Source organism: Schistocerca nitens, chromosome 1, assembly GCF_023898315.1.
Source record: "Schistocerca nitens isolate TAMUIC-IGC-003100 chromosome 1, iqSchNite1.1, whole genome shotgun sequence".
Classification (NCBI taxonomy): Eukaryota; Metazoa; Arthropoda; class Insecta; order Orthoptera; family Acrididae; genus Schistocerca; species Schistocerca nitens.
In genome coordinates this window covers 1184398924-1184414002 of record NC_064614.1, presented here as the reverse complement: position 1 = coordinate 1184414002, position 15079 = coordinate 1184398924, and positions in this window count along the sequence as shown.

The following is a 15079-nucleotide window of genomic DNA, read 5'->3' as shown; positions in this document are numbered from 1 at the left end:
CAGGCTACAAATGATGTAACCATTTCCAGTCATTGATGGGTTCAGGTGGACCAGAGGACCTCGTCCATTCCATGCAAACACAGCTCACGCCATTATGGAGCCACCAACAGCTTGCACAGTTGCTTGTTTACAATTCGGGTGCATGGCTTCGTGGTGACTGCGTCACACTCGAACCCTACCATCAGCTCTTATAAACTAAACTCTGGACTCATCTGACCACGATTTTCCAGTCGTCTTGGCTTCGTGGTGACTGCGTCACAGCTTCGTGGTGACTGCGTCACACTCGAACCCTACCATCAGCTCTTATAAACTAAACTCCGGACTCATCTGACCAAACCACGGTTTTCCAGTCGTCTAGGGTCTAATCGATAGCATCAAGAGCCCAGGACAGGCGCCGAGGACAGGCGTTGCAGGCGATGTCGTGCTGTTAACAAAAGCACTCGCGTTCGTCTCCTGCTGTGATAACCCAGTAACGCCAAATTCCGCCGCACTGTCCAAACGGATACGATCGTCGACGTCCGACGTTGATTTCTGGGTTATTTCGCGCATCGTTGCTTTTCTATCAGCACTGACAACTCTACGCAAACGCCGCTGCTCTCGGTCGTTAAGTGAAGGTCGTCGGCCACAGCGTTGTCCATGGTGAGAGGTAATGCCCGAAATTCTCGCCATACTCTTGACGTTGTGGATCTTGGAACATTGAATTCCCCAACTATTTCCGAAATGGAATGCCCCTTGTGTCTAGCTCCGACTATTAATCCGCGTTCAGAGTTTGTTAATTGCCTTAGTCCGGCCATAATTGCATAGAAAACCTTTTCACATGAATCAACTGAGCAGAAATGACAGCTCAGCCAATGGATTACCGTTTTATGTCTTATGTGCACGATACTTCCGCTATCTGTATATGTGTATACCCCTAATGCAGGACTTTTGTCACCTCTGTGTAAATGCCTCATTGCCGCGCGGGATTAGCCGAGCGGTCTTAGGCGCTGCCGTCACGGACTGTGCGGCTGGTCCCGGTGGAGGTTCGAGTCCTCCCTCGGGCATGGGTGTGTGTGTTTGTCCTTAGGATAATTTAGGTTAAGTAGTGTGAAATCTTGGGAAGACTTTGGAAACAGGCTGGAGACTTTGGGTCAAGCTGCTGGAAAACCATTTTGGAGTGTAATTAGCAGTCTTCGAAAGGGAGGTAAGAAAGAAATGACAAGTATTTTGGACAGGTCAGGAAAACTGCTTGTGAATCCTGTGGATTCCTTGGGCAGATGGAGGGAATATTTTGAAGAGTTGCTCAATGTAGGTGAAAATACGATCAGTAATGTTTCAGATTTCGATGTACAATGGGATAGGAATGAGGATGGAAATAGGATCACATTTGAGGAAGTGGTGAAAATGGTCAATAGATTGCAGTGCAATAAAGCAGCTGGGGTGGATGAAATTAAGTCGGAACTCATCAAATACAGTGGAATGTCAGGTCTTAAATGGCTACACAGGATAATTAAAATGGCGTGGGAGTCGGGACAGGTTCTATCAGACTGGACAAAAGCAGTAATCACACCAATCTTTAAACATGGAAACAGAAAAGATTGTAACAACTACAGAGGTATCTCTTTAATCAGCGTTGTGGGTAAAATCTTCTCAGGTATTGTTGAAAGGAAAGTGCGAGTATTAGTTGAGGACCAGTTGGATGAAAGTCAATGTGGGTTTAGGCCTCTTAGAGGTTGTCAGGACCAGATCTTTATCTTACGGCAAATAATGGGGAAGTGTTATGAATGGAACAGGGAATTGTATCTATGCTTTATAGATCTAGAAAAGGCATATGACCGGGTTCCTAGGAGGAAGTTATTGTCTGTTCTACGAGATTATGGAATAGGAGGCAAACTTTTACAAGCAATTAAAGGTCTTTACATGGATAGTCAGGCAGCAGTTAGAGTTGACGGTAAATTGAGTTCATGGTTCAGAGTAGTTTCAGGGGTAAGACAAGGCTGCAACCTGTCTCCACTGTTGTTCATATTATATATGGATCATATGTTGAAAACAATAGACTGGCTGGGTGAGATTAAGATGTGTGAACACAAAATAAGCAATCTTGCATATGCGGATGACTTAGTTGTGATGGCAGATTCGATTGAAAGTTTGCAAAGTAATATTTCAGAGCTATATCAGAAATGTAAGGACTATGGTATGAAGATTAGCATCTCCAAAACGAAAGTAATGTCAGTGGGAAAGAGATATGAACGGATTGAGTGCCAAATAGGAGGAACAAAGAACAGGTGGACAGTTTCAAGCACTTAGGATGCATATTCTCACAGGATGGCAACATAGTGAAAGAACTGGAAGCGAGGTGTAGCAAAGCTAATGCAGTGAGTACTCAGCTACGATCTACTCTCTTCTGCAAGAAGGAAGTCAGTACCAAGACTAAGTTATCTGTGCACCGTTCAATCTTTCGACCAACTTTGTTGTATGGGAGCGAAAGCTGGGTGGATTCAGGTTACCTTATCAATAAGGTTGAGGTAACGGATATGAAAGTAGCTAGGATGATTGCAGGTACTAGTAGATGGGAACGATGGCAGGAGGGTGTCCACAATGAGGAAATCAAAGAAAAACTGGGAGTGAACTCTATAGATGGAGCAGTCAGGGCGAACAGGCTTAGATGGTGGGGTCATGTTACACGCATGGGAGAAGCAAGGTTACCCAAGAGACTCATGGGTTCAGCAGTAGTGGGTAGTAGGAGTCGGGGCAGACCAAGGAGAAGGTACCTGGATTCGGTTAAGAATGATTTTGAAGTAATAGGCTTAACATCAGAAGAGGCACCAATGTTAGCACGGAATAGGGGATCATGGAGGAATTTTATAAAGGGGCTATGCTCCAGACTGAACGCTGAAAGGCATAATCAGTCTTAAATGATGATGATGATTATGATGATTAGTGTGTAAGCTTAGGGACTGATGACCTTAGCAGTTAAGTCCCATAAGATTTCACACACATTTGAACATTTTTAAATGCCTCATTGTGCGTCTGAGGACTCGACACCTGAGATCAGTTTAAAGGGGCTAAAATCTCGACTCATCCGACAACACCACACGCCTCCAGACCGTGTTGATAAATCAACAAATGAGCAGCAATTTTTTGGAAATTTGTGGTAAGATCCCGTGGGACCAAACTGCTGAGGTCATCGGTCCCTAAGCTTACACATTATTTAATCTAACTTACGCTAAGGACAACATACACACACCCATGCCCGAGGGAGAACTCGAACCTCCGACGGAGGCAGCCATGCCAACGGTGACAAGGCGCCTAAGACCACGCGGCTAACAGGCGCGGCTACCCCCGCGGTCACAATCGGGCAGCATCATTCATGGTGCGTTCATGGGTACGTCCAATCACTGTCACTCCTTTCTGGCATTCTATCACGTATACACTTCGATTCACCGTATTGCACCGATCCCATACAACTGACTGACACTTACACAACGTCACTACTGTTAGGGAAGCTAGGGGTACTGCACGCACATACGGGAAAGTCTTCATCTTGGCTATGTTATAAATGATATAGCTTCACATCCCTTCCTCAAGTAGTCCGCGGTGTCTAGTTTGTGTTGTACGTTAATAGACGACCGTAAGTTACTGCATTTTCTGTAAGGGTAACCATTTATGAAATATGAAATTTGCATGCTATTACCCGCCCTGTAGGTTAATGGAACACTGGTGCAACGAATTAAAAAATCCCCACGTAAATCGTCTTTACACATTGCCAAAAAGTGAAAACAATAATATATGCATAAATCCATGTATTCCAACTATTAAATGGAGACATATAACTTTAGATAATGGGACAATTCAATCACAAATATGTATTTTCAAACGTAAAAGACTGCACTGTAGTTCCTTCTCTAGATTGTCGCACAGATGACAAACTGGTAGATACCGAAATAGATGACAAAGGGATAGAAAAACAATTAAAATCGCTCAAAAGAGGAAAGGCCGCTGGACCTGATGGGATACCAGTTCGATTTTACACAGAGTACGCGAAAGAAGTTGCCCCCCTTCTTGCAGCGGGGTACCGTAGGTCTCTAGAAGAGCGTAGCGTTCCAAAGGATTGGAAAAGGGCACGGGTCATCCCCGTTTTCAAGAAGGGACGTCGAACAGATGTGCAGAATTATAGACCTATATCTCTAACGTCGATCAGTTGTAGAATTTTGGAACACGTATTATGTTCGAGTATAATGACTTTTCTGGAGACTAGAAATCTACTCTGTAGGAATCAGTATGGGTTTCGAAAAAGACGATCGTGTGAAACCCAACTCGCGCTATTCGTCCACGAGACTCACAGGGCCATAGACACGCGTTCCCAGGTAGATGCCGTGTTTCTTGACTTCCGCAAGGCGTTCGATAAAGTTCCCCCCAGTCGTTTAATGAAGAAAGTAAGAGCATATGGACTATCAGACCAATTGTGTGATTGGATTGAAGAGTTCCTAGATAACAGAACGCCGCATGTCATTCTCAATGGACGTAAGTCTTCCGAAGTAAGGGTGATGTCAGGTGTACCGCAAGGGAGTGTGGTAGGACCGTTGCTATTCACAATATACATAATGACCTTGTGGATAACATCGGAAGTTCACTGAGACTTTTTGCGGATGATGCTGTAGCATATCGAGAGGTTGTAATCATGGAAAATTGTACTCCAATGTAGGAGGATCTGCAACGAATTGACGCATGGTGCAGGGAATGGTAATTGAATCTCAATGTAGACAAATGTAATGAGCTGCGAATACACAGAAAGAAAGATCCTTTATCATGTAGCTACCATATAGCAGGTAACCAACTGGAGTGATTTAAAATGGAATGATCATATAAAGTTGATCGTCGGTAAAGCAGATGCCAGACTGAGATTCATTGGAAGAATCCTAAGGAAATGCAATAAGAAAACAAAGGAAGTAGGTTACAGTACACTTGTTCGCCCACTGCTTGAATATTAATCACCGTACCAGATAGGGATGATAGAAGAGATAAAGAAGATCCAACGGAGTGCAGCGCGCTTCGTTACAGGATCATTTAGTAATCGCGAAAGCGTTACCGAGATGATAGATAAACTCCAATGGGAGACTCTGCAGGAGAGACGCTCAGTAGCTCGGTACGGGCTTTTGTTGAAGTTTCGAGAACATACCTTCACCGAGGGGTCAAGCAGTATATTGCTCCCTCCTGCGTATATCTCGCGAAGAGACCATGAGGATAAAATCAGAGAGCCACAGAGAGGCATACCGACAATCTTTCTTTCCACGAACAATACGAGACTGGAATAGAAGGGAGAACCGATAGAGGTACTCAAAGTACCCTCTGCCACACACCGTCAGGTGGCTTGCGGAGTATGGATGTAGATCTAGATGTAGAGCTTCATCGGAAAAAGGTAACGAATTTTGAGTTTTGACGACTACATATGCTACATTTATAGTTCTTTGGTGAATCCCAGACACTGCATTCAGAATGACTCCAGTTACTAATAATCAAACATCTGAACCATAATGCGACCAAACTCACCGCACACTGAACATACATCTGCACTAAATTCAGTATTCACATCTTCCATTTCGTCGTTATCACACGTGGTATCTGGGTCTATGTATTCCAAAGGCCCTTGAGACATATAGATTTTTTTCGCTTCTTTATTGGCTTCTAAAGCATTTATTACAGTTTCTTGTGTGCACTTGCACTTTGTGATGGTTCGCACATAGTTCCGCGGTATCTAGAATATAAAATAAGCTGTAATCAATTACTTATCGAGTAAAGATGTTAACGGAGACTTGTCACCAGTTATAGGGACAAATAGCCCATGGAGACGTAACGGCACTCAGCCAGCAGAAATGAGTATGATTAACCCAACCTATAGTGAAATGAACTATCTATCCATAGAAGAAAACCATGTAACCTAGGTTCCCTAAACGTCTACATAAAGATAAATAATATCAGTGGTACATTGAGAAAATTTGGAGCACGGGCATTTGAAACTGACTGGAAAATGATCCAACTGCCGCCAACATACACTTGGTGCAAGAGCCACGAATATGAGATATGAGGAATTAGGGCTCATGCGGAGGCATAGCCGGCCGCGGTGGTCTAGCGGTTCTGGCGCTGCAGTCCGGAACCGCGGGACTGCTACGGTCGCAGGTTCGAATCCTGCCTCGGGCATGGGTGTGTGTGATGTCCTTAGGTTAGTTAGGTTTCAGTAGTTCTAAGTTCTAGGGGACTTATGACCTAAGATGTTGAGTCCCATAGTGCTCAGAGCCATTTGAACCATTTTGCGGAGGCATACACAGTCGTTTTTTCCTTGCTGTAGCTTTTAATGGAACAGGAAAGAAAACTTCTAGTGGTAGTATATAGTACCCTCCGCCGTGCACCATGCGGTGGCTTGCGGAGTATGTATGTAGATGTAGAACTATAATGTATGTTGTGCAAACGTGTCCTGGTCGCGCAAAACTTGGAGTATTTGTTTCCGACCATAGGCTCCTGATTGCAAGATACTCCTTTGCCATCGTTATAAGGTGGCCTGCTAAAATATTTAGCGTCATGCATATGTTAAAATGTTCTCGAGAAAATAACGTTCTGACAGAAAATGAAGACGAATTCGAATATTTTGCCGACATGTTTTTGTATGGAAACACGTGACATGAGACTTTCAAAGACGTCTGCAACAATGACGACTATTTTGACTAAGACTCGTATCCTTAACGACGTGATGTCATTCATACATGACGTATGAGAATCTATCATCGCGTTTTACAGACAGCCTTATTCGGAGCTTAACTCAGAAGTTTGAAACCAGCGTACTGACCATCTTCACATGATTTACAGTCAGTAACATTTCTCAGTGAACCGTGGTAGAAGATAGCCAGATTGTCCAGTTACCTGTGTGCTTTATATCATTTCAAATTTAGCAGAAAACTGCCTTTTAATTGCTTTCGCACATACTCTTGTATCCTCCACAGATCTCACAACTTCATCCATCAGTTTGTCGCTAGCCATTTCAGCACCAATAAATGATTTCGCTTCGTGACTCATGATTGCTTTGTGGGGCGCTCAACTGCGCGGTCATCGGCGTCCGTACGAAGTCCCAATTTTTACGCAGTCCACTTTCTTTTCACAATCCAATCTAGCCACTCTCACAAATGATGATGATGAAATGATGAGGACAACACAAACACCCAGTCCCCAGGCAGAGAAAAATCCCCAACCCGGTCGGGAATAGAACCCGGGACCCTGTGATCCAGAGGCAGCAATGCTAGCCCCTGGACCACGAGCTGCGGACAGCTTCTTCTCTGGCTGGTCCCTTAAATAACTCTCGAAACGCAAATTCCCCCCTCCCTCCAGATCTTACCACTGTTACTCAACTGTACAGACCTCACTTAAAACCTGTTCACGCGAAACTTATGATTACTTTTTAACTGTAGTGTTGATCCACGTACTTTCTGATTATCTTTCTAGTGCAGCTATTACTTCCCACTGTTGTATGAGGTGAATCCAAATACTTGGTTTCTGCTCATCAGTTGATCGCTCAGAAACTTGTCTTTATCGACATAGAGATGTTTAACAATTTCCAACGCCTCCAGTAGATTCAACTTTTTCCCCTTCTGAGTAAGGTGTAGTAGTCTAAAGTTGTCTGCTGTGGGAGATTGCTGCACGCTTAAGATGTTCTGCAAACGCAGAATTCTGTTTAACCTGGCCTTTCGTCGTTAGCATGTGCCCGCAGAACCTGGTCTCAAACAGTCTACCGGTATGGCCTATGTACGACATTCCCCAATCACTGCACTCTGATTTGTATACGCCCGACCTTGCATACTTATTCTTATAGGGGCGCTAATTGCGAATGTAATTATACTGAAGCTTATTATCAGTAGTTATGGTTCTTAAAGAACTTACCCAAATCGTGAGAGAGGTTCCCCCTGAACGGGATCTTCACAAATTTGGACCTCGAAAAAAGCGAGACGGGGAGACTGCTGTGCCCAGCTACTGATGTATTTTCTTTATATAACTTATCAACAATTGCAGGACTGTAGGCTTTATATACAGCGATCATTGCAAAATCGCTAATTCTTTGTCTACGGAGGATTAGCTGAGTGGTATCTCACTAATGCGGTGCACCATTGATTTGAAAAAAACGCAACTTATACTGATGAGGGGGTGACAAGAGGAAGCATGGATCATAGAAATACTAGTCGTGGGTTTACGATGCATGCCAAACCGAATAATAGCCCCAACAAGCTGAAGTTGCAGGTTAAAGTAACTAAGCGTCTTTTGCTACCCCATCCCTTCGTGAGTGAATACCATATTTTCCTGCAAGGCTTAAATTCGTCAGCTAGCAACGTAATGTCATAAACAGGGCCATTAAGCCAATAATAATCTACATATCGGCAATAAAATAGTTCCTCTTGAGAGAGACAAACGTTCCATTTTAAGTATTTACACTCTCGATGATAGACAAAAATATCCGCAAGACACCCTGCTAAACAGTTTACCGCGGCCAGACCATCAATCTTTATGTAATGCTAGCCGCTGAAAGCTAAGTAATTCTAGGACGTGTGCTGCCTAAGTAAGGTGATGAATTCTGCTATCTCGTCTCCACTCAGACGCCGTCGTTTCAGGAAGTTTTCTTGTATGATGAGGATCATTTCGTCCAGATGTACGTATGTAAACAGACTTTTAATACACAAGGACAGCAAACCGCAATCAGGTGGAAAAGTTTTACCATCTAGTTGCTGAACCAGCTCTTTTCCCTCAGAGATTGCAAAATTTTCTTTATAGACAAAGTTTTTCCGTAATAACTGTAACATTTATTTATAGGCAGGTTGACCTGGTATCCCAATACCGCTAATTATCGGACGCTTCGGATAGCCAGGCTTATGAGTCTTTATATGGGCAAGTTTCTTGGGATTCATCACTTTCAATTTTGGTACACGGTCTGGACAAAAAATTGTGGGACAACCGTCTCTACACGTTTTGAATTCCTTCGCGTACATTCTGGTGGGACCATTATCTATTTGCTGGATGATGTTCTCCTCAAAAAACTGCAAAATTTTAGCGATGTAAATAATTTCGCAAGAGAGACGACTTTTTATACTGAAGTAATTATAAATAGGATGGTGCCACAATGGAATGGAACAATTATTACCTAGATATTATACTGCACTATCACCTGCAGAAACGGACCAAATGATGAAGAAAGCTTTTAGTAATAACTGGTGTAAGCGTTTCAAAAATCATCGAACATGTACTGATGTTTACTGCAGTTGCGGTCGGACGTCAACTGGTATCATGCCAGAAAATCTCAACAAAGTGAGGTATCTGATTCCACAAGACCGTAATAGATTTAACCCTTTTGGTCACGAACTATTTTTTTCTGAAAAAAATCATGGCTTTGCTATCCAGTTGTTCGAATTAAATTATGATTTTTCAAATGTAAAAAATATTCCGAGGTGCCCCCCAAGGGGGAATACAACGCGTCCGCAGATGAGGACATTGTGTTCAAGTGGGTTCAGTATATGTCGAAAAGTCAAAGTAGTTTATTTGATTTTATTTCCCCAAAATACATAAATTACACAAAGCTTACTTATTGATTATATAAACTATGGTTTTACACTTGTGAGGAGTGATAATCAAAAAAACAATTATTTTTTCTACCCAGACATTTTACGCAATAAAATTTGGTTTTGCCTTTGCAAGCCGGTTTCTTGCACCAGCCAAATGATTTTTTGTCAGTTACCACTGGAAGATGCCCAAACGAACTTCAGCTCCTGGATGAACTTCCGCACTGGCTCGTTTAGAAGTACTTGGACTCTCACTAGTGGGACGCCCCCTTTTCCTGGTAGCTGGCGTATCTATTTTTGTCAGTCCTTTGGCCACACTTGCCCTAAAGTAAAGCAAATCAAGGGTCTTATTTTTAAGAACACCTAATTCTAATGCGTTTTTCTTGTACTCAATCCATGCATTTACACATGCAATATCAATTGCATGAACAAACATGCGTCCATTTTCAGTTTGAAAAACTGGCTATAAACCGTCGAAAATGGCTGTCGAAAATCGTGCTCGGTTTCAAAAGCAGCTAATTGCATGTATTCAAAGCCTGCTAAATGCAGAATAGACGTGGCTGTCGCCCTGCCATGTCCAGACGCAAAGCACGTGAACAGACATCAGACTTACCAATCTGGATATTCAAAGCTACCTTTCAGTCTGTTACTATTAAAATGGATATTTTTCTTATTCTACATCTACATCCATATTCCGCAAGCCACCTGGCGGTGTGTGGCGGAGTAAGTGGCCTTCGTCTATCCTGGACACAGGGCATTGTGAAATCACCGTAAAATGACTAAAAGGACAGCGAAATACTGTCCTAAATTCCTATGCTATTACAACCTTTCAATCATAATGTCCTCATCTGGAGACATGTATACAGTTATAAATATGTCATTTACCTTTCTTTCTGAAAGACACCTTTAGTTTTTACCTTCAAGAACGCCGCGCACAAATAATTTTATTCAGCTTTAGGTTAGCTGCCCTGTAACAAATTAGTTCGTAACAATAATATTCGTGCTGCCAATGTATTGTAGTCTGGATGGGAGCAGTGTTTCGTGATTATCTCAGTGTCACTTATCATGCAGTTAGCGGGCTTTGCGTCTAGGCTACTCAGCTTACAATATACCGTGTGATATAAAACGTCTAACATTACCTCCAGCGTTGTTCTCTTGTTCAAAATTATCGCCAGGAGCGTCGGATGGATCGTCAGTTTCACATGACTAAAGGAGCTCTATAACTTCTTCTTCTGTAATTGGCCTTCGTCTATCATCGATACGGGGCATTGTGAAATCACCGTAAAATGACCAAAAAAGACAGCGAAATAATGTCCTAAATTCCTATGCTATTACAACCTTTCAATCATAATGTCCTCATTTGGAGACATGTATAAAGTTATAAATATGTCACTTACCTTTCTTTCTGAATGACACCTTTAGTTTTTACCTTCAAGAACGCCGCGCACAAATACGCAAAAATATTTCTTTTTACCCCTCAGAAGATATTAACCGGCTGATGGAAGGTACAAAGATTACTGGGAAGCGTCCATGTGACTGTGCGCATTCAGTTTTGTTTCGTGCTACCACAGATTGACAGGATATGCCGACACTGTTCTCAAATAAACTCTCTGCATGTGACAATATGAGGACAAGAATTACAAATGGTGAAATTTAACGAATTTTAATATACTAAGCATTTATTTAGTATGTCGTTATATGAGGACGCCATGACCGAAAGGGTTAATTTAAATATGATTCATTGCGGAAATTAGTATTAAACTGATCACCAGACTTCGTAATATTAAAATGATTGCCGGTTCTATCGTATTTCACAAACAAAATACAATGGCGCATGAAATGGCACACGAAAACTGTAAGAACCAAAAGAAATTCTTCCGAATTTCAGAAAACACAGAAAATTATGAATCTGTAAAGGAAGAACAGGTTTGTAAATGAAATATGGTTAACCTCTAATAGTATATTTCAAAGAAACAAAATTCAACTTACACTACTCCACACCGAACACATTTAAAATATTTAAAATAAAGGAAAGGGCAGGGTTGTAAATGAAATATGGTTAACTTCTAACAGTATATTTCAAAGAAACAAAAGTCAACTTACACTATTCCACACAGACCACATTTAAAATATTTAAAACAAAATATCCTCTGCATGAAATGCACGATATTCAAATGCACGTACTTGATATTCTGATTGCTAGTAACTGTTACAGTTGCAAATAATTAAGAAGCAGTCCAAGAAAGATCTCCTAAGACCATTTCATCGAATCCGCAGAATTAATTGCGAATATGAATCAAGCTAACTGAGTGACACAAGCACAATAACAGAAAGAAAACAGCAAAAGAGCAGAGCAAAATAAGAGAGACCGGTGTCCTTCATTCACTACCATTTCTATTAATTACACCTTCTGATACTTGTATGATTATCGATATATTATCCAGAGGTCTTAGCTACATTATTTCTGGTAAATTTCGCGTAAAAAGTGGGGCTGTTATATAGACCATCCAAGATCTCTGCAACACCTTGCGAATAAGATGGCACATTTGAACGTGTGACTGCTGCCTCTTACCCGATATGGAAATCAAATTCAAGTAGCAAAGGTTTGATAGAGTGGACGAGATTCAAACGGAAACTCAACGCGTACTTATCGCCCTGACAAAGACAGACTTTCAGAGCGCATTCGAACAGCAATAGAAATGTATATTCGCTCCCAAGGGAACTTTTTGAAGGTGCTGGTGCACAATAAGCTCTAGGTAAAACGTAATAACTATAATTAATATACTTCGGGAACTTTCGTCTATCGTCTCGGATGTCAGGTATCTGCAGTTGCTTTATTAATAATCGTGTGTGTCATACTTAGCTTTCTACCGAATTTTCAACTAAGTCAAACAAAAACGGACTGCTGTGCAATCGTGCAAACTTATACCAAGAAAGTCAGTGGTAAGCACGCTTTTTATCGATGTATCTTCCTGAATTCTTTAGAGCAACGAATTGGTCCAATAAGTATGCTAATTCTTGTGATAATGGATTTTCATGATTGCGCTGGGTACCTTTTAAATTCATTCTATGTCTGAAAGGGGAATGTGGAGAGTGCTCTATAAAGAGAATATTGAAAGCGGAGCGCAAAGCAATATGTTATTTTAGCTCCGTACCGCATGGGCTGGCTTTTATCTTTCCTTTAACGGGCATGAAAGGGAGAGGGGCCTCGCACTGCATAGAAATTCGTATTGAGCTTTAATGGGGCCCACAAAAGCAGATACTGGTAGTCAGTCGTTTTCGATAAAACATGGATATATCCTCATGCGCCCCGTATGAATGGTACTACATAATTATGTTGTCACTAAGTCACATAAAAAACATACATAGTCATCTTGCTTTGTTTAGTGTCAAAGTAATGAATAAGTTTATGCTGTTAAAAGACACACTGTGTAGAATGTATATGTAGAAGTTTCGGGAAGTTGTACAAAAACAAAGAATAAGCATATTTACTGAACAGGATGTTAAATAAGGTAATAGGCACAGTAAATTGTAATCAGAAGACGTTTAGAATACAACACTGACCAAACCATGTAATTAGAGTACTCCTGAACCTGAAGAAATATAATGTAAATAAAATATAAAAATATCTGAAAATGTCTTCCACAACAATAAAAACATTTAATAAATTATGAGATTATTTCAGGCTGCCACATACGCTTGGTAGCGTGGGTGGTTCAAGAGCTCTATCAGCAAACACTGCCATTCCTGTGGTAAAACTGTGCAGAGATCAGGAAGAGCGCTTTGGTGGTAGGTTGACTGGCTTCAGCTTGTAACGGCCAAGGGATTACATGTTCCTTTTCGTTATCTTTTTTATATATTTCTTACTTTTATTATGTTGTGTTTTGTGGTCAAACTTAAATCAGAATTTGTAACATGACCTAATCTAACCACAACACTTGTCGCCTGAAGCTAATTATACAGTTCAATTTTACGTACAGTTAAACTGAATATGCACTTTCATTACGAAATTAAACATAAAATACCAGAGAACAGCAACTTTATAAAACAATTTTTCATATAACATCACATATTAAAGTTAATGCAGTAACTTCCAACACACAAATTCAGAATAACGTTGTCTAAGTAACAAGTTGTAAATTAACTAACCCTGAGTGTTTTCACTTCTTACCTGTATGTTTCTTAGTTCTTCAGTCTGATACTTTTTCCCCATGGCTGCAGTGTTAGCAGTTAGAGCTGAGGCAGGAACTAATATAAATAAAAATGAAAAATTGCACTTGTAAACCTGTTAGATCTGGCGTTAGTACCCAATCCCAATACAGCAGTCACTTGTTTTCTGCTTTAACCAATTGGTTACCGATATTTTCTGTTATGCAGAGTTTCTACTTTAGTAAAGATCAAGATAGTAAAACAGGCAGTAACTTCTTACCTGTAAATCAGTATACGTTATCTTTCGTCGTTATACATTTAATCTTCAGTGTTCTGCTAGACTGGCCGCAACATTTCAGTGTCTCGACATCAGACAGGAGCATTTCTTTACCAAAGCAGTCACGAGAATGTTACTGAAATATGTGGCTATCACCGTTTAATGGCAGGTACGCAAGAACTGGTAAACCTGATATCTAGTTTAGCCACATCATTAAAATTGCGTAATTTAAATCACTGACACGAACGCGTAATTAAAGACACTGCAACTATACATCACGAATGCAGATTTTGATAAACAGAAACACTCTCAGTGAAAAAGAGGTGTATCGGAAGTTCATTTCTCGATAACTCCGAACTCACTTATCAGGCTATAGCAAATACATGCATTGATATATATTCTCAAACAAAAAATCAAAAAGGAACTGATCTCTATTTCAAAACTCAAATTCAAAGAAATGACGAATAATTTTACCTTATAACAGCTGAAAAATTGCATGCAGCTTCCACAAAAACCATCCAAACCAGACACGCCCGAGCGCAACACAACTGGTCAGTGATTTCCGACTAGCACCGTTCTCTCCAGGACCAGCAGCGAGATTCAGTATGGTCAGCTTGCCTCTATATTTTTCCATCTGTTACAATTTGAGATTCGTAGTTGAGTGTTCGTTGTTTCACAATATTTTGAAACTGACAGCTTTTGCCGGTGGCTAAACGGAAACTGACTGCAATCTATATATCTACATCTACATCTATACTCCGCGAGCCACCTTACGGTGTGTGGCGGAGGGTACTTATTGTACCACTATCTGATCCCCCCTTCCCTGTTCCATTCACGAATTGTGCGTGGGAAGAACGACTGCTTGTAAGTCTCCGTATTTGCTCTAATTTCTCGGATCTTTTCGTTGTGATCATTACGCGAGATATATGTGGGCGGTAGTAATATGTTGCCCATCTCTTCCCGGAATGTGCTCTCTCGTAATTTCGATAATAAACCTCTCCGTATTGCGTAACGCCTTTCTTGAAGTGTCTGCCACTGGAGCTTGTTCAGCATCTCCGTAACGCTCTCGCGCTGACTAAATGTC